Source organism: Cavia porcellus, unplaced genomic scaffold, assembly GCF_034190915.1.
Source record: "Cavia porcellus strain 051 isolate PalLab524CR breed Dunkin Hartley unplaced genomic scaffold, mCavPor4.1 scaffold_3, whole genome shotgun sequence".
Taxonomy (NCBI): Eukaryota; Metazoa; Chordata; class Mammalia; order Rodentia; family Caviidae; genus Cavia; species Cavia porcellus.
The window spans coordinates 75,360,454-75,378,224 of record NW_026947486.1 but is presented as its reverse complement, the minus strand read 5'-3'; the positions used below and the strand labels follow the sequence as shown (position 1 = coordinate 75,378,224).

The window sequence follows — 17,771 nt, the reverse complement described above, 5'->3', positions numbered from 1 at the left end:
TTGTCCACCCTTTTGCCACATAACTTCAGTACCTTGCACCTTGACTCTGGGTGAGGGATATGACTTGTTTTGGTAGCTTAGGTATTAGCAAATGTGAAGGCAGTAGAATCTCATGAAAGACTAATGGGTTGGTTCCTACTCTTCTCTACCTGAATCATTATCAGTAGAACGTGCCTGGCCTAGACTTTTAAAGCAATGGTTGGCAAACTCTGTAAAGGGTTCAGTAATACAAATTTTAGGTTTTGTAGGTTATATGGTCAGTATTGAAGCTACTTCACTCTGCTGCTGTGGTGTAAAACTGGCCAAATGAAATTCATAAACAAAGGAGCAGGTTTTGTGTTACAATGAAACTTTAGTTACAAAAACAGGTGATGGAGTTGTGAGTCTTGTTCAGTGACAACGTGCTTAGCATGTGTAAGGCCCTGGGTTCAGCCCCAAGCACCCCCAAAGAACAGCAAGTGGTGGGCTGAGTTCCATCTTTTAACCCATGTATTGAGGGGAAAGACACATGAAACAGAGTTGAGTCACCTATTCTACCCCACTAAGATGACAAACAAATCAGCTAACCCACAGATGAATATTCAAGTCCGGAAAAGACATGTAAAACTGCCTAGGATAATCTCAAATGAATGAGAAATAGGTGCTTATTGTTGTCTACCACTGGAATCTTGAAGTTCTTTGTTACATCATTAGTCATATAATTAGTCATTTAAAGCAGAAGAAATCCCTGTGTAAAGAGTTTGACAACACACACACACACACACACGCACGCACAAAGAGGAACTATACAGTATTTATAGGCACCTTGTATCTATAGTGACTAAATTAACTACAATCAATATGTTTACTAAGGATGAAGCAGTTGCATTATTCTCTACTACATAATCACTAATCTTCAAAATTTCTCTGTGATGCAGTTTTTTTAGTTGTCCACATTTTTCAAATAAGGAAACTAAGGCTTATAAGTAGAACTAACATGGCTAAGGGTTGTACAGAGTGAAGCATCAGAGCTAGATCTGACTCTAGATACATTAAAGTCCAAAATATCAGACACTGTAGATATCTGAAAAGTCAAGAAACCATTCCCAGGTTATTGTAATCAGTTAATTTCTTTCAATATAGTTTTAAAAATATATCAGATATTTAATTAGATTCTTAGTAAGAAATTTAGAGCTCCATTTTGTGAGTGTAAATTTCATTTGTTAGAGCAAAAATGGATTGCATGCAATGCCAGATCTGAGGAAGAGCTTTGATTTTTTGGTAAAATCTGTGAGTCCAGCACTTTCTAAACAACCTAGCACTGCTCTGAAATCTGGTTCTTTTCTTGGTGTCTAATATCTTTGCAGCTGCTTCATCTTGAAGTAAGCATCAGTAAGGTGTTTGGGGATTTTCACGTTGCTGATATCAATTTTTGTGGAAGTGTCAATGACAAATCTCTGTTGCATTCTACACAAAGAAGCAAGATTAGGGTTAAGAGATTTAAGAGGCCTAGTCACAGGTAGAAAGCGGCTGGCTAGCTGCTTCAGGAAAACCACTCCCTTCCCTCTGTGGTGTTCAGTGAGGATGATCAAGACAGTTCTCGAAGTGATGCTACCTGGCCATTCCTTTACATGTTGAGTGAAAGATTTTTTTTGCTGTGCTTAATAGCTTTAAGTTTACATCTTCAGAATGGTAGTGTCTATACATTTTGCAAAGCTTAGCCACATGGTACCATCCTTCTTGTCACCACCAATTGGTTTTGTGACAATAGAAACCAAGTTCATTTTCTTCTCAACCTTGGATTTAGCAGCTGAGTGCCTCCTCTGTACAAAGCCTTTGTAGAATACATAGCAATCAGGAGTATCTACCAACTCCTCTAAGTAGGACAGGGTTTCCTCTGCAGTGAAGCTGCCCTTTCTTGGATTTTTTAACTTTCACATTACCCTTTTACCTGAGTCAGTAGCACCATCCTTCTTGGCTTTGGGTTTCTTCTCTTTAGTATCTGGTGTCTCAGCTTTTTTGCCTGCCACCTTGCAAGATAGGAAAGAGATGAATACGTAAGTATTTTTGATTGCATTTTTTTTTCTGTTAAGATAATCCACAGATAAAATAATGGAAAAGTATTACCCATAATGAGCAATAAAAAAAAAAGGAAAAAAAAAGTTTTAAAGTCTTCTTTCAGGTATGCTTCAGCTCCTATTTCCTGGTATGGAAGTGTTACAGATTAAAAAAAACTAGTGGTCAACTTAACACCAGTTGAATTAAATCAGCATGGTGCTGAGTATAGATGGCCCACTGGAGGACTGTTGCCAGCGTAAAAGGAGATGTTGAAAGGAAGAGGGGTGTTGTGGGTTCTCCTAAGTATTGTTGTTTGGAGCTGTTGCTTCTCCTAGTGGAGCTTGTGGAGCTTCTTCTCTGATTCAGCCATTATCATTGGAGTAGCTCAGGACCTTGTCGCTGAGGATGCGGTGGTTCATTTTGGGAAAGCTCTGGTCCTTACATGGAGCATCGTTTCCTGGCTCTGAAGATGAAGATGCATGCTGTTTAATTTTCAGGAGAAGATTGTCATGCTGGCTTCCTGATATGAAGTTGGCTATTCTCATCATTGGAGGAGCTAGGACCTCACTGTTTCTGAGGATGGCTGTGGTACTTTTCAGGGAAGCCCTAGTCCTTATTTGAGTGTCATTTCTTAGCTCAGTCTACTGGCACAACTCCTTCACACCACTGGCATATACTTTCTAGCATCCACTGCTGACCTTTGGGCCTTCCCAGTGCAGGTCCATAAAACAGACTTGAGTCATTGTCAAACAGGCATGAGTCATTGTCATGGTCTCTAGACCTCCAGTTGGACTCATGGGAAGCATTGTCATAGATTTTAGGTCTTCAACTGGACTCATGCAGGACATTACTGTGAGATCCAGGACCTCAGTTGGATTTTCTGGGTCTTTTGAGTTGTTGGCAGATTTCTTGCACTTTTTTGTATTTAACTTTGGGTGATCATCATAAAATAATACTATACATTCTGTGTCTGATATGTAATTATCCTTATAACTCCTGAATACAACAGGGAGTAAAAACATAATTAGATTAAAATATATGCATTTAATAAATTTATGTACATACGTATTTACATATGCAAAATTTTTAAAAACAAAGTGATCAAACTAAAAATTATTAATTTTCACCTACATGTCAGTTATTAAATTTCCATGTCTATTTATTTTTATGACAGCACAGTATTCCATAGAAAAGCAATCTTCTATAATTTGTTTAAACATACATCACTTTTACCTGTTCCCAACCCTAGTTGGTAAACTTTTACTGCATATAAATATTTTTCATTATAAACATTTGCCAAGAGTATATTATAAAGAGATTTAAGGTATTTATAAGAAAATTAATTTGGAACAGAATTGAAGAAATAAAACACCTAGATCAAAGCATACAATGCTTAAAATTGTAACAGAAACTGCTAAATTTACTTACAGTATAATTCACTGCTCTATTTCCATCAACAGCAGGTGCTATCTTCTCACACACATTTACTAACATTTGAAATTATCAGTGTCTTATTTTTTAAATTGAAAAATATAAATTTTTATATTTATGATATATAGTCTGATGTTTTAACATGTGTACGTTATGAGATAGCTAATGTAAGACAATTAACATATGCATTACCTCATGCACTTGTCTTTCTTTCGGTAAGAACATTTAAAACCTACTCTTACAAGAATTTTCCAACATACAATGTATTGCTATTAATAAAATCACCATATTGCATAACAGAGTTCTTGAATCTATTTCCCCTGACTAATTCAACTATTCCATACTTTGAGCAACATCTTCAAAATCCCTCATCCTTTTCCTCCCACTTCCTGATAACCTTTATCGTACTCTCCTGTCCAATGATCTACTTTTTTCAGATTCCAAGTACAAATGAGAATGTGCAGGATTTATCTTTCTGTGCCTGAGTTATTTCACTTAAAGTAATGTTCAGGCTCTCATCTATGGTGTTACACATGACAGAATTTTCATCTAATTTTTAAAGACTGTATTCAGTGTGTGCATGCATGTGTGAATTTTTTTTTTTTTTATTTCTTCACCCACTTAGGTTAGTGTCATATCTTGGCTATTGGGAAAAATGTTGCAATGAACACAGGAGTGCAGATGTCTTTTGATCATACTGATTCTATCTCCTGAAGTATATTAACCACAAGTGGGATTTCTGGATCATATTCTAGTTCCATTTTAAGTTTTTCTGAGAAATTTTGAATCCATCATTTCCACTGAAAGTAAAAGAACTCCATCATTATATTCACATTATCCCAAAACTTTCTGTTCATAATTTTGATAATACTCATTATAGCAGGTATAAGGTGGTATCTCATTGTGGCATTAATTTTCATTTCCTTGATAATTAATGGTGTTGATCATTTTTTCATATACTTTTTATCCACTTATAGGTGTTATTAGAAGAAATGTATATTCATATCCTTTACTAATTTAATTGAATTATTCATTTTCCTATTATTGAGTAGAATTCTTTATATATTTGATATATTAACCCCTATCTATGGTTTGCAGACATTTGCTCCTATTGTAGAAGTTGTCTCTTCATTCTATTGTTTGCTTTGCTGTGTAGAAGTCTTTTAATTTGACATAATAGTCATTATTCTATTTTGGTTTTTGCTTTCTGTGCTTTGGGGTTCATATTTGTTTTGGTTTTAACATCCTCCAAGAGTCTTGTGCTCTGATGGGCAGGGTTTTTGAAAGGTGATTCACTCATACAGGCACCATAACTAAATGTGATATGGGGAAGCAAGGCCTGCTCAGAAAAGATGGGTCACCACAAGTGTGTCCAAGAGGAGTGTATCTCCCTTCCCAGCTTATAACTTTTCTTCCTGTTTTATTTCTGCCTTTGATCAGCATCATTTCCTCTGCCATGTGCTGTTTCTTCTTATAACTGGACAACCATGGACTAAAATGTAAGCCAAAATAATCCTCTCTTCCTCTAAGTTATGGGCACCAAGTATTTGTCCCGGTGACAAGAAAGTGAATAAAACAGACTTTGATCCTGAAAGTGGTGTCTCTGCTCTGATCTGACCAAAAGGATTAGAAATCTTTGTAGTTGGTTTGCAAAAGCAGTTTGGAAAGGTCTGTGGATGCCAAATAGGGAAGGCCTGGAATTCTTTCTCTTTCTGTCTCTGTTTATGTCTGTCTGTCTGTCTCTGTCTCTGATTTAGAGTCAGAAATAATGCCTGCCATTACAGAGTAGCCACCGAACAAGAGAATAGTGAGATATAATGTTCATGACACTGACAATCATTATGGTAATGTCTATTTTCTATTAGCTTATTTTCTACTTCGTGCATATTTTCAGGGAACCATGCCTTCCTGTGCCAAGGGGCGCCTTTGTGTTCCATGTCCGGGTCCCTGGGTGCCGGTCCCACGTCCGGTCTACAAAAGCGCTGTTTGGGGGACTGTGCTAGGGAGCCATGCTAGCATCTGGGGTGGTGATGTGTGACTTCTTTGCAGAAGCACAAAGGCTGTGCTTTTCTTCCCTGGAATCACTTGGAAACTTCAATACAATTTTAAAGCACTTCTTAAGTGAATAATTTGTAAACAGTTTGATGTATAAAAACTCTTATTAAAACATAACCAATTAAAACATTTCCTACTTTCCAGGATGAATTCTAGGTATAAATGAAAATTGAATAGCACTTTCTGTTAGTCATCAGTAAAGGAATGCACTTGTCAGTCAGAAGCCATGCGGTTGAGCTATAGCCCCAGCCCCTGATCTTAATTACAGTAATGCTTTTATGTTACTTATTTTGTTTTGTGTCCTAAGGGCAAGGTAACCAGACTAATTCAGAAATTTTATCTGATCCATTTTTACATTTAGTTGAAGATGAAATATGCAAATTGCAAGTTTTAAGTATACAAATCATATTATCATATATATTTAAAGTATAATGGAAATCATATTGTGATTATTTATATATTGAAATTAACTCATTATTTTACTCACAGTAGAAGACTTTGGAACAGATATAAAGAAGTTCTTATATTGCTGACAAGATTCTTGTACTGATGACTATCATTGTTTTCAATTCTCAGTTCAAAAAAAAATGAAAAAGAAAAGAAAAAAAATCAACTTCATTAAGGGGTGATTAACCCTTTAACATCTTGATCATGGTAAAATTTAAATAGTAAAAATTAACTGAGTGTAAAAGTTCAGCAGATAACATCAAATTATGAAAGCTAGCTTTGTAATTTAGTCCTCTGAACTTGAACTCAGGTTTTGATGTGAGTGCTGATTATTTTTTTAAATAATTCCATGTAAAGCATCTTACTAAATTCTAATTTGAATGTACTATTACTTGATTGACTTTGAGTAGATCATTCAAAATCTTTAAGTCTGAATGTCCTAATCTGTAACATAGAGGTGATAAGAGTAACTCCTTATTTATAATTTTCATGAAAATTGAAAGAGCAAGAAATACAAAGTAAAGTAGAAGTCAACGACTACCGCATATATAAAAATTACCCATTAGTTGTTTGCTGAATGTGATTCTGTAGTCCAAAACAATGATAGTATAGCTGATTAATCTATATTTACACGTTTATTTTCAGCACATTAAAATGATCACCTTAAAAGAAGTTGCATTGCATATATTCTTCTGATGTCTATTTCAAGATGACAGCACTCAAGGCATTTTAATCAGCCACATCATTAGCACTGTGGAGGAGTTTCAATATGCCTGCCCCAATAGTCACTATACATTTTATGGGGTAACAAGAACATATTGTGACAAATTCCAAAAAGAGGAAATTGATATTATTTGTTTTAAATATATCTTTTTTCTAGAATTTTTGTCTTGCTGTCAGTGCTAACTACAGAAACAGCTATAACACAAGATATATATATATATATATATATTACAAGATTGGTTTGTATTGACCACCCACAGAATTGGATGAGAAAGAGCGCAGAAAGAGTGCAGAGGGCCTCTCTGCAAAATGGAGACTGAAGGATTCAGTCAAAGGTCTGGAGCTCACTTCAGTGTCTCATGTGAGTCTGTGTCAGGGGGTTGATGGGTCTGCATTGGAAGGCTGAAGAATCCACACCAGAATGCTAAAGGATCTGCACCAAAGAGTCTGCAGTGGAACTCAGAAGATGACATCTAAGGTGAAGGTGAGGATTGGAACTTCTCCAAAGAAATAGAAACAGATCCATCCTTCTTCATTTCCCTTTTATTTCATCAAGTTGACAAACTGCAGTAGGGAGGTCTAGGGTGTGGAATTACTGAGCCAACTTAGTTAAACTTCTTTTACTCAAATTGACAGTGAACTAACCATCATATCATTCTGTCAGATAATAAGATTAAGAAGCTTTGGTTGGATGTAGAGGTGTGTAACTGTAATCTGAGCAATGAGGGAGACTGAAGCTGGAGGACTGGAGGTTTAAGTCCTGCTTGAGCAATTTAGTAAGACTGTGATTCAAAATAAATGAATGAAAAGAGCTAGGAGTACAGTGTAGTGGCATACATCTGTAATTCTAACATTACAGAACGTTGAGGTAGGAAGATCCTGATTTTGAGCCTAGCCTGGGCAACTTAATGACTTAGAGAGATCCAGACTCAAAATTAATAAAAAGAGAGAGTATGGGAATGTAACTCACTGCAAAGGCCCTGGGTTCAATCCTTAGTGCTCAAAAATAAGCATGCTGTTTCTTTAAGAATATTTCTAGATGAGAAAATGGCATGTTTATACTTCCATAGCTTGAGATATTCATGTATGCAATATAATTAATATCTGTATTATCTCTATCATCCATTAATCCATCTTTTTTCTGTTAGTATAGTGAGAAACAAATTTAATCCAGTTATGTTTAACAAAAACATGACTAATCAATGAACATTAACCAATTTGAATTGATCAAGGGCAAGTGGAAAAGGTGACATCAACTTGTGCAAAGGTACTGATGTTCACTGTGGCTAGACAGTTCAGGGGGGAAAGGCCTGCAAGACATGAGACTTAAAACATAGGCAGTGACAAAATCGTGGTCAACCCTGTGTGCTGAGCCACTGAAGAGTTTTAGGAGGTGCATTTTATAGTGTGATTTTCATGTTATCTTTCTTTTTCCTACCCGAAAGGATTTATTTCTAAATGCATTAAGATGTTGTTGAACTATTTTTTATGTCAATTATTATTCTATTTATTTTTATTTTAAAGAGAAAAAACCCCAGAAAACCCCCCCAGAAAAATCAAGAAAGAAACAAACCATGAAAAAACAACAGCAAATGAAAAATGACAACAAGAACAACAACAACAACAACAACAACAACAACAACAGAAAATGATGATACAGGATTTCAAAACAAGATGATTAGGAATTTAATGGTGGTTGTTATATTGCATGTTATTATCTTCAAAATAGTTGCTCATAGGGCTGGAGATTTAGCTCAGTGGCATAAGTGCCTGCCTTGTAAGCACATGGTAGTGAGTTTGATCCCTGGTACTGATAAAAAAATAGTTGCTCAGATTACCAGATACAGCCATGCAAGCTTAATCAAATTATATAATTGTGTTTTGAGCAATTTCATTCCCTATTACTACGTATATTGTAACTTCTGGATCTTTTTTACTCTTTCAGTGTCTTACTCTAGTGAGATAATACAGTGTTTACATATGCAAGTTGATTTATTTCACTTATGAATATGGTTTCTAGTTGCATCCATTTATCTATAAAAGCCCTGAATTTATTATTCTTTATGGTTGAGAAGTATTCCATTGTATACAAATATATCTCTTTTACCCATTCTTCAGTTGATGGGTATTTGGGTTGTTTCCAAGATCCAGCTATTATAAAATGTGTAGCTATAAACATGGGCACATATAGCTTGCTGTGGTATGATGTTTTCAATTATTCTGGGAAAATACCCAGAAGAGGAATAGGTGGGTCAACTGGAGCCTGTAATCCTATTTTTTGAGGAATCTTCATGCTGATTACTACAGTAGTCATACCATTCTACACTCCCACCGACAATGGAGAAGGGTTCCTTTCCTCCCACAGCCCCACCAGTATTTGTTATTATTTGATTTCTTGCTGATAGTCATTGTTTCAAGAGTAAGGTGGAATCTTAGTTATGTTTTAATTTACATTTCTTGAATGAACAATGACGAACACTTTTTCATGTATTTATTTGTTATTTGTATTTCTTCATGTGAAAAGTGTATATTCATCTTAGATGATCATTTTTGGATTGGGTGTTTGAATTTTGGGGCTTAATTTTTTCTTAATTCTCTATGTGTTCTAGATAGAAGTCCTTTGTCTGAAGGAACAATTGACTAAGATTTTTTTCCACTGGGTTTAGTTTTCACTCTATTGGTGATTTATTTTGACATGCAAACAGTTTTTAATAAGATGAGATCACAGTTTTTCATTCTGTGAGGTATTTATCATGCAGTTTGGTTTCTGTTGATAGCTCTCTGCCTACCCCTTTGCCTTCAAGATTTTTAGTTTGTATTCCAGCACAGTTAGTGTTTCTCTTTTAATATTTAGATTTTTGATCCATTTTGACTTTAGTTTGGTGCATGGTAATAGATGGATCTAGCTTGAGTTTTCAGCACGTGGAAAGCCAGTTTTTCCAACACCATTTATTGAAAAGGGTATCTTTTTTTCAGTGAAAATATTTGTTCTCTTTGTCAAAGATAATGTGCCTGAGTGTGTTTGTATTTGTGGCTGTATCTTCTAATCAATTCCATTGATTTTTATGTCTTTTTTTGCCAGTAGCATGCTGATTTTATCACAGTAGTTTTATAGTATAATGTCAAGAAGGGACTGTGATGTCTCCTGCCTTGACTTTGTCACCTAGGATTGCCTTTGCTATTCTAAGTCTCTTCTGTTTCCTGACCAATTTTAAGAATGATTTCTGTAGATCTGTGAGGTACATTCATGATATTTTGATTAGAATTACATGAGATTTGTATAACAATTTTGAGAGTGTGACCATTTTCACAGTGTTTATTTTTCCTATCCATGAAAGAAGAACATCTTTCTATTTTTTGACATCCTTTTTGATTTATTTATTTCTGAGTAATATAATTTTCAATGTATAGATCTTTTACTTTCTTGGTTAGATTGATTCCTAAGTATTTCATTTTTTTCAGTGCTACTGTTAAGGGTGTGGTGTCTCTTATTTCTCTCTCGGTGAGTTTGTTGTTTATGTACAGGAATGATATTGAGTTTTAAAAGTTGATTTTGTATCCAGCTACATTACTGAATTTGCTTGTTAGATCTAGAAATTTTTCAGTGGAGTTTTTGGAGTCTTTTATGTAGAGTATCATATCACCTGCAAATAATGATAGTTTGAATTTTTCCTTTCCTTTCCATATTCTTTTCATTTTGTTCTCTTTTCTAACTACTGTCTAATGTTTCCAGAACCATGTGGAGAGGTGATTTTATGTTAAACATTTCCAGTTTTTGCTCATTGAATACGATGTTGGCTGTTGGTGTATATTACATGACTTATCATATTGAGGCAAATATCATTTATTCCAATTTTCCATAGAGTTTTTATCATGAATGAGTATTGCAGTTTATCAAAGACTTTTTCTGTGTATGTTGAGGTGATCGTGTGATTCTTGCCTTTGGCTCTTGATTGAGTGTGTTACATTTATTGATTTGCACATTTTGAACCACCTCTGCATTTCTGGGATGAATACTTCTTTGTCATGTGTATAATCCTGATGTTTTGCTGAAATCTGTTTGCCAGGTTTTTTTTTTTTTAATTGAGGATTTTGTATCTATGTTCATTAGGGAGACTGACCTGTAGCTGTCTTTTTTGCTTGGATCTTTCTATCATTTTGGTATTAGGGTAACACTTGCTTCTAGGACTGAGTTAGGGAAAAGTGCTTCCCTTTCAATTTCATTGAAGAGTTTGAGGAATTTAGACATTAATTCTTCTATAAACTTCTTGTAGAACTCAACTGTGCATCCATCAAGACCTGAGCTTTTCTTCGTTGGTAAGTTTCTAATTACATTTTTAGTTTCATTATCTGAAATTTGGTTATTCAGGAGTTTTAAATTTTTTTTGATCCAGCTTTGATAATTCATACATTTCTAGGAATCTGTCCATTTATTCTTTGCTATCAAACTTATGAAAGTAAAATTTCTTAAGGTAGATATTGATGATTTTCTGTATTTCCACAAGATCTGTAGTGATTTTATCATTTTTTGTTCCTCATTGCTAAATTTTTGTTGTTGTTTCCTTTTTAAAAATAAAGTCAGCTAAGGTAACATCAGTTTTATTTATTCTTTCAAGGAACCAACTCTCCTTTTTCTAGAACTTCAACTTCTCCTTTTTCTAGAAGGTTGATTTGTGGCATCAGGTTGCTCACTTGTGCTTGCTCTGTTTTCCTGATGTGAGACTTCAGCACCATAAATTTCCCTCTCAAGAGTACTTTCCTTGCATTTTGCAGGTTCTGGTAAGATGTATTTATATTTTCATTGGCTTGTAGATATTGTTTGATTTCTTCTTCAATTTCATCTATTGTGCATTTGTTACTCAGGAGAGTATTATTTAATTTCAATGTGTTTATGCAGCTTTTATGGTTTCTTTTGTCATTAATTTCCAATTTCATGACACTACAGTCAGATAATGCACATAGGATAATTTTTATTCTTTTGCATTTACTTAAGCATGTCCTATGGGCTAATATATGGTGTATTTTAGAGAACGTCCCATGTGCAACTGGGACAAGACTGTGTATTCTGATGTTGTTGTGTGAGATACTCTGTACATGTCTACTAAGTCCATTTGTTCATGTGTTTGATTAAGTTCTGTTGCCTATTTGCTGTTTTTTTGTTTGTTTGTTTGTTTTGTTTTTGGTCTGGTTGATCAGTCTGTTTGTGTCAATAGGGTGCTAAGGGTTCCTGGTTACATTTGCTTTAGTGCTTTTTTGATTTTTCATGTCTATTAATATTTGTTTTGTTTGATGTATACTCCTGTATTTTGTTCATATATATTTAAGATTGTTATCCATTCCTGTCAAAGTTTTGTGCTAACCATTATTTAGTGACTTAAGTTGTATCTTTTGATCATTCTGGATTTGAAGTTCACATTGTCAGCAAAGAGAATAGCTATCATTGCTTTTTCCTGGGTTCTTTTTAGATAATGTATTGTTTTTTATCCTTTCACTTTCAGTCTATGATTTTCCTTTGTAGTTAGATGTGTTTCTTATAGATAGCATATGATTGGAAGTTGTTTCTTGACCCATTCTGCCAGTTTGTTTCTTTCAATTGGTGAATTGAGACAATTTATATTAAGGGTTGTAGCTGATATAAATTGGCTTATTTCTGTCATATTATTTTTTTGCTGTTCTTTGTTTACTTTTCTCCTTTGTGTAATTGTGTTGCTTGGTGGTTTCTTTCTATTGGTGTTCTGGAATTGTAGTCATTTTTGTCTCTATCTAGAATATCTTGCACTAGTCTCTTTGTAGGGTTAGTTTGGTTGTCACGAAGTTCTTCAGTTGTTCTTTCTCATGGAATTATTTTATTTCTTCATAAATTTTGAAAGATAGCTCTGAAGAGTACATAAATCTTCTTTGGAAGTTGTTTTCTTTTAGGACTTGTAATACTTCATTCCACACTCTTCTTGTGCTGATTGTGTTGAAAAGTCTGCTGTGATTCTGATAGGCTTTCTTTTATAGGTGAATTGTTTTCTTTAACAGCCTTTAATATTCTGTTCTTGTGCTAGATTTCTGAGATCTTGATTTTTATATGACTGAGTATAAGTTTATTTTGTTTATGTCTAAATGATGTTCAATATGCTTCACTTATCTCTGTCAATTTCTTTTCTCATGCTTGGAAAAGTTTCAGCTATTATTTTTGTAAATTGTCTTTTTTCTTCATTTGTGTTGATTTTTTTCAATTACATCTCTCAATCTTATATTGTTTTTCTTTGCATTGTCTTGCAATTGTTGGATTTTTACTTTCTATTTCCTTGTGAGTTTTAAAAGAGCTTTATTTTCCTAATTGTTCTGAGCAATCTTGTCTTCATGGCCTGAGAGTCTATCTCCACATTTGTTCAAGTGACTTTGCCAGCTTTCAGTTGAATTTTTGGTTTCCTGTATATGTCTTTGAATGTATTTCATGCATTCCAGTTTTTTCCTGCGTTGTTCATTCAAGATTTGTTATTTTCCAATGCTCTTCTATTTTTTTAAGTATGACTTCTTTGGATGTGCTCAGCATTTCTTTCATTTTGTTTGACATTTTTTGTTTTGTCTAGTAGATTATTTGTGATCTGACTTTCTTTACAGCTTCATAGAGTTCTTTTTTTACTTCAGTTGCTATTTCTGAAATTTCAGGTGTGTAACTTATACTTTATTCTTTGTCCATGTTTCTTGGACTTGTTTTGGATAGGTTAAAGGTTTGAGACTGTATTTTGCTTCCTGATTATTTCATTTTCCTGCACTCTTCTGGAGCAGCTGAGTGCAAAATCCCAGTTACTTCCTGAGTTGGCATTGGTTGTCTGCCCAGGAAGATGTCTCTTTGATTGGGTTTGGGTTTCATGGGGAGCCTTTCTTGAGCCCTGTGTCCATGAAGGCTCCCCAAATAGCTGGGGTTGCTGGTGTGTCTTTCCTAGGTCCTGTGAAGTGCACTCATGGTCCCTACTTGGCTGGCGTCACTGAACAGAACTTTCCCATTTTCCATACTGTGCCCTGATACTCCCTGGCTGTTTGGGGCCACTCAGCAGCCCTTTCCCTGGCCCTACACAGTGCACCAGGGCTCCTTGACTAGTTGGGTTCACTGAGCAGGTCTTTTCCTGAACTCATGTTGTGCACCTAGGCTCTCCAGTTGGTTGGGGTATCTGGGAAGGTCTTTCCCTGGTCTCACACAACACACTGAGACTCACCAGCTATGTGTATATTGCTGGATGCGTCTTTCCAGGTTGCCACATTGTGCATCAACATTCCCTGGCTGGTTCAGTTACCTGAGCAGATCTTTCCCTGTATCCAGTTATTACTCATGTCAAGCACAAATTTCATTTTTTCTTCATCTTGTCATAGTCTCTGTATATTTGGTTTTGAAATTTATCAGACACAAATTATTTCTGACAATATCACTGATTCGTAGACCCTGTAGTTATTAATAAACACTGCATGTCTTAGCTATAAAAAGTAACTGGATCTTTTCTTTCCTTCCTTTCCTCTTTGGTTATCATGGAATTAAAAGTTATGCAAACTTCATCTGAGAACTGTGTGTTCATCTCTGATGCCTACTTTTGGAGGGGGTTTTGAATTTGGGGAGCTTGATGTTTTTCAGTTTTTTATATGTTCTGGATATAAGTCCTTTGTCTGAGGGATTGTTGGATAAAACACTCTCCCATTCTGTAAGTTTTCTTTTCCTTTGTGAGTGATTTCTTTTGAAGTGCAAAAACTTTTTAGTAATATGAGATCCAAGTTGTTGATTCTTTGAAGTATTTCCAATGTGGCTTGTGTTTTATTCATGAATTCTCTCCCTTCCCCTATGTCTCCGAGATTTTTACCTCCTTTGTCCTCCAGTAGATTTATTGTTTCTATTTTAATATTTAGATCCTTGATCCATTTTGACTTTAGTTTAGTGCATAGTGATAGGCATGGGTGTATTTTTAGTCTTCGGCATGTGGAAAGCAAATTTTTCCAACACCATTTATTAAAGAGGCTATCATTTTTCCAGTGAACTTGTTTAGCCACTTTGTCAAATATTAGGTGGCTGAGTGTCTTTGTAGTTGTGTTTGTATCTTCTAATCTGTGCTATTGATCCTCAGCTCTATTTCTTTACCAGTGCCATGCAGACTTTACCAATGTGGCTTTGTAGTATAGTTTCAAGTCAGGAATTGAGTTGCCTCCTGTCTTGCCTTTGTTGCCCAGAATCGCCTTTGCTATTTTGGTTTCTTCTGTTTCCAGATGAATATTAGGAATATTTTCTCTAGATCTGTAAAGTATGTTAATGGTATTTTGATGGGGATTGCATTGAACCTGTATAACAGTTTTGAGAGTATGGACATTTTCACAATTTTGGCTCTTCCTAACCAAGGGCAAGGAATATCCTTCCATATTCTAATATTCTCTTCAATCTCCTTTTTTAGAATAGCATAAATTTCAGCATATGGGTCTTTTACATTCTTGATTAGGTTGATTCCTAGGTATTTTATTTTTTTTAGATGCTATTGTGAAAGGCAATATTTCCATAATTTCTCACTCATGGAGATTTTTGTTGGTGTACAGGAATGATATGTATTTTTAAGTGTTGAGTTTGTATTAGCTATGCTGCTGAGTTTGTTTATTACCTCTAGCAATCTTTTAATAGACTATTTAGAGTTTTCTATGTAGAGTATCATGTCATCTAAAAATAAAGATAATTTGACTTCTTCCTTTCCTATTTTTATTCCTTTTATTTCTCCCTCTTGTCTAACTGCTCTGGATAACATTTCCAGAAATATATTGAATAGCAGTGGTGATGGTGGATATTCTTGTCTTGTTCCTGATTTTAGAGTGAAGGCTTTCATTTTTTGTCCATTTAGTATAATGTTGGCTATTGGTTTGTCATAAAGTGCCTTTATGAGATGGAGGTACATACCATCTATTCCAAGTTTCTGTAGGGTTTTTATCATGAAAAGATGTTGGACTTTATCAAAAACTTTTGTTGCATCTATTGAGATGATCATGTGATTTTTATTTTTGCCTCTGTTGATGTGTTATATTACATTTACTGATTTACGTATGTTTAACCTTCCCTGAATTCTGGGATAAATCCCATTTGGTTGTGGCATATAATCTTCTTGATATTTTGCTTCATTCTATTTGCCAATATTTATTGAGAAATTTTGCATCAATATTCATTAGTTAGACTGGTCTATAGTTCTCCTTTTTGGTTGCGTCTTTCTCTGGTTTTGGTATCAGAGTGATACTTGCCTGCAAGAACGAGTTAAGGAGGACTGCTTCTCTTTCAATTTAATTGAAAAGTTTAAGGAATATTGGCATTAAATCCTCTGTAAATTTCTTACAAAATTCAGCTGTGAATCCATCAGGCCTGGACTTTGCTTTGTTGGTAAGTTTGTAGTCACATTTTTTATTTCAGTAGCTGATAACTGAGTTATTCAAAATTGCTGTATCTTCTTGATTGAGCTTTGGTAGTTCATATATTCCTAGAAATCTGTCCATTCCCTCTGTGTTTTCCACTTTGTGTGAGTAGAGATTTTCAAAGTAGGTGTTTGTGTTCTTTTAAATTTCCATTTGATCTGTAGCAATTTCTTTCTTTTCAGTGCTTATTGCGTGGATTTGAGTTTTTTGTTTCTTTTTCTTGGTAAGATTGGCTAAGTATTTATCAATTTTGTTTATCCTCTCAAAAAACTAGCTCTTTGGGGCTGGGGATTTAGCTCAGCGGCATAAGCGCCTGCCTTGCAAGCAGGCAGTCGTGAGTTCGATCCCTGGTACCGATAAAAAATGAAAAAGACAAAAAAAAAAAAAAAAAAAAAAAAAAAAAAAAAAAACTAGCTCTTTGATTCAATAATTGTTTGTATTGTTTTTTTTTTAGTTTCAATTGCATTAATTTCTACTCTAATCTTTATAATTTCCTCTCTTCTATGAGCTTTGGGTTTGGCTTGCTCTTCCTTTTCTAGAATCTTGAAATGTAGCATTAGGGTATTTATTAGTGTCCATTCCATTTTCTTGATGTGACTATTTATTGCTATATAGTTTGCTCTTAGGACTGTTTTCATTGCATCCCATAGGTTATGGTATGGTGTATCTGCATTTTCATTGTATTTTGGGTGTCATTTTCTTTCTCTTTAATTTCTTCTGTAACCGACCTGTGATTCAGAAAGTTGTTACTTAATTTCCATGTATTTATGCAGTTTATGAATGGTTTTTTGACCTTTATTTCCAGTTTTAGTTTGCTATGATCAGACATTATATGTGAGATAATTCCGCTCCCTTTGCATTTAGTTAAGAATGATGTATAGGTTAATACATGGTCTATTTTGGAAAATGTCTCATGTGCAGCTGAGGAGAATGCATATTCTGATGTAGTTGGGTGGAACACTCTAAATATCCACTACGTCCATTTGCTCACAGATATGATTCAGTTCTGTTATTTCTTTGCTAATTTTTTGTCTAGTTGATCTAACTCTTTGTGACAGTGGGGTGTTAAGGTCTCCTGTGACAACTGTGTCCTTGTGTATTTGGTTTTTCATGTACATTAGTATTTGTCTTATATAGTTGGGTGCACCTGTATTTGGTGTGTGTGTGTGTGTGTGTGTGTGTGTGTGTGTGTGTGTGTGTATATATACATAAAATTGTTAATTCTTTGTCTCATAGTTTGCCACTTACAAGTATGTAGTGGCCTGCTTTATCTCTTTTAATCCTTTAGGTATGAAGTTCACTTTTTCTGCAAATGGAATAGCTACTCCTGCTTTTTTCTGGGTTGCTGTTGCATGAAATAATGTTTTTCACTCTTTGACTTTTAATCTATGAGTTTCTTTTTGATTCAGATTTGTTTCTTATACACAGCATATTGTGAGATACTGTTATTTTATAGTCAACCTGTTTCTTTTGATAGGTGAATTTAGTCAATTTACAGTTATGGATATCACTGATATATACTGACTTGACTTTACCATATTGTATTCCTATTGTTGGTTTCCTGCCTTTCTCCTTTGATTATTTTTTTTGCCAGCCTGGCTGTTTCTTTCTGTTGTTGTTCTGGAGATTGTGGTCATTTTTATCTTTATCTGGCATGTCTT

General features: G+C 34.7%; 1 pseudogene; it reads right to left on the bottom strand.

Moving 5' to 3' along the window:
- Positions 1–1,167: 1,167 nt before the first annotated feature.
- On the bottom strand, positions 1,168–2,582 carry LOC100734522 (large ribosomal subunit protein eL6-like; annotated as a pseudogene).
- Positions 2,583–17,771: the final 15,189 nt, after the last annotated feature.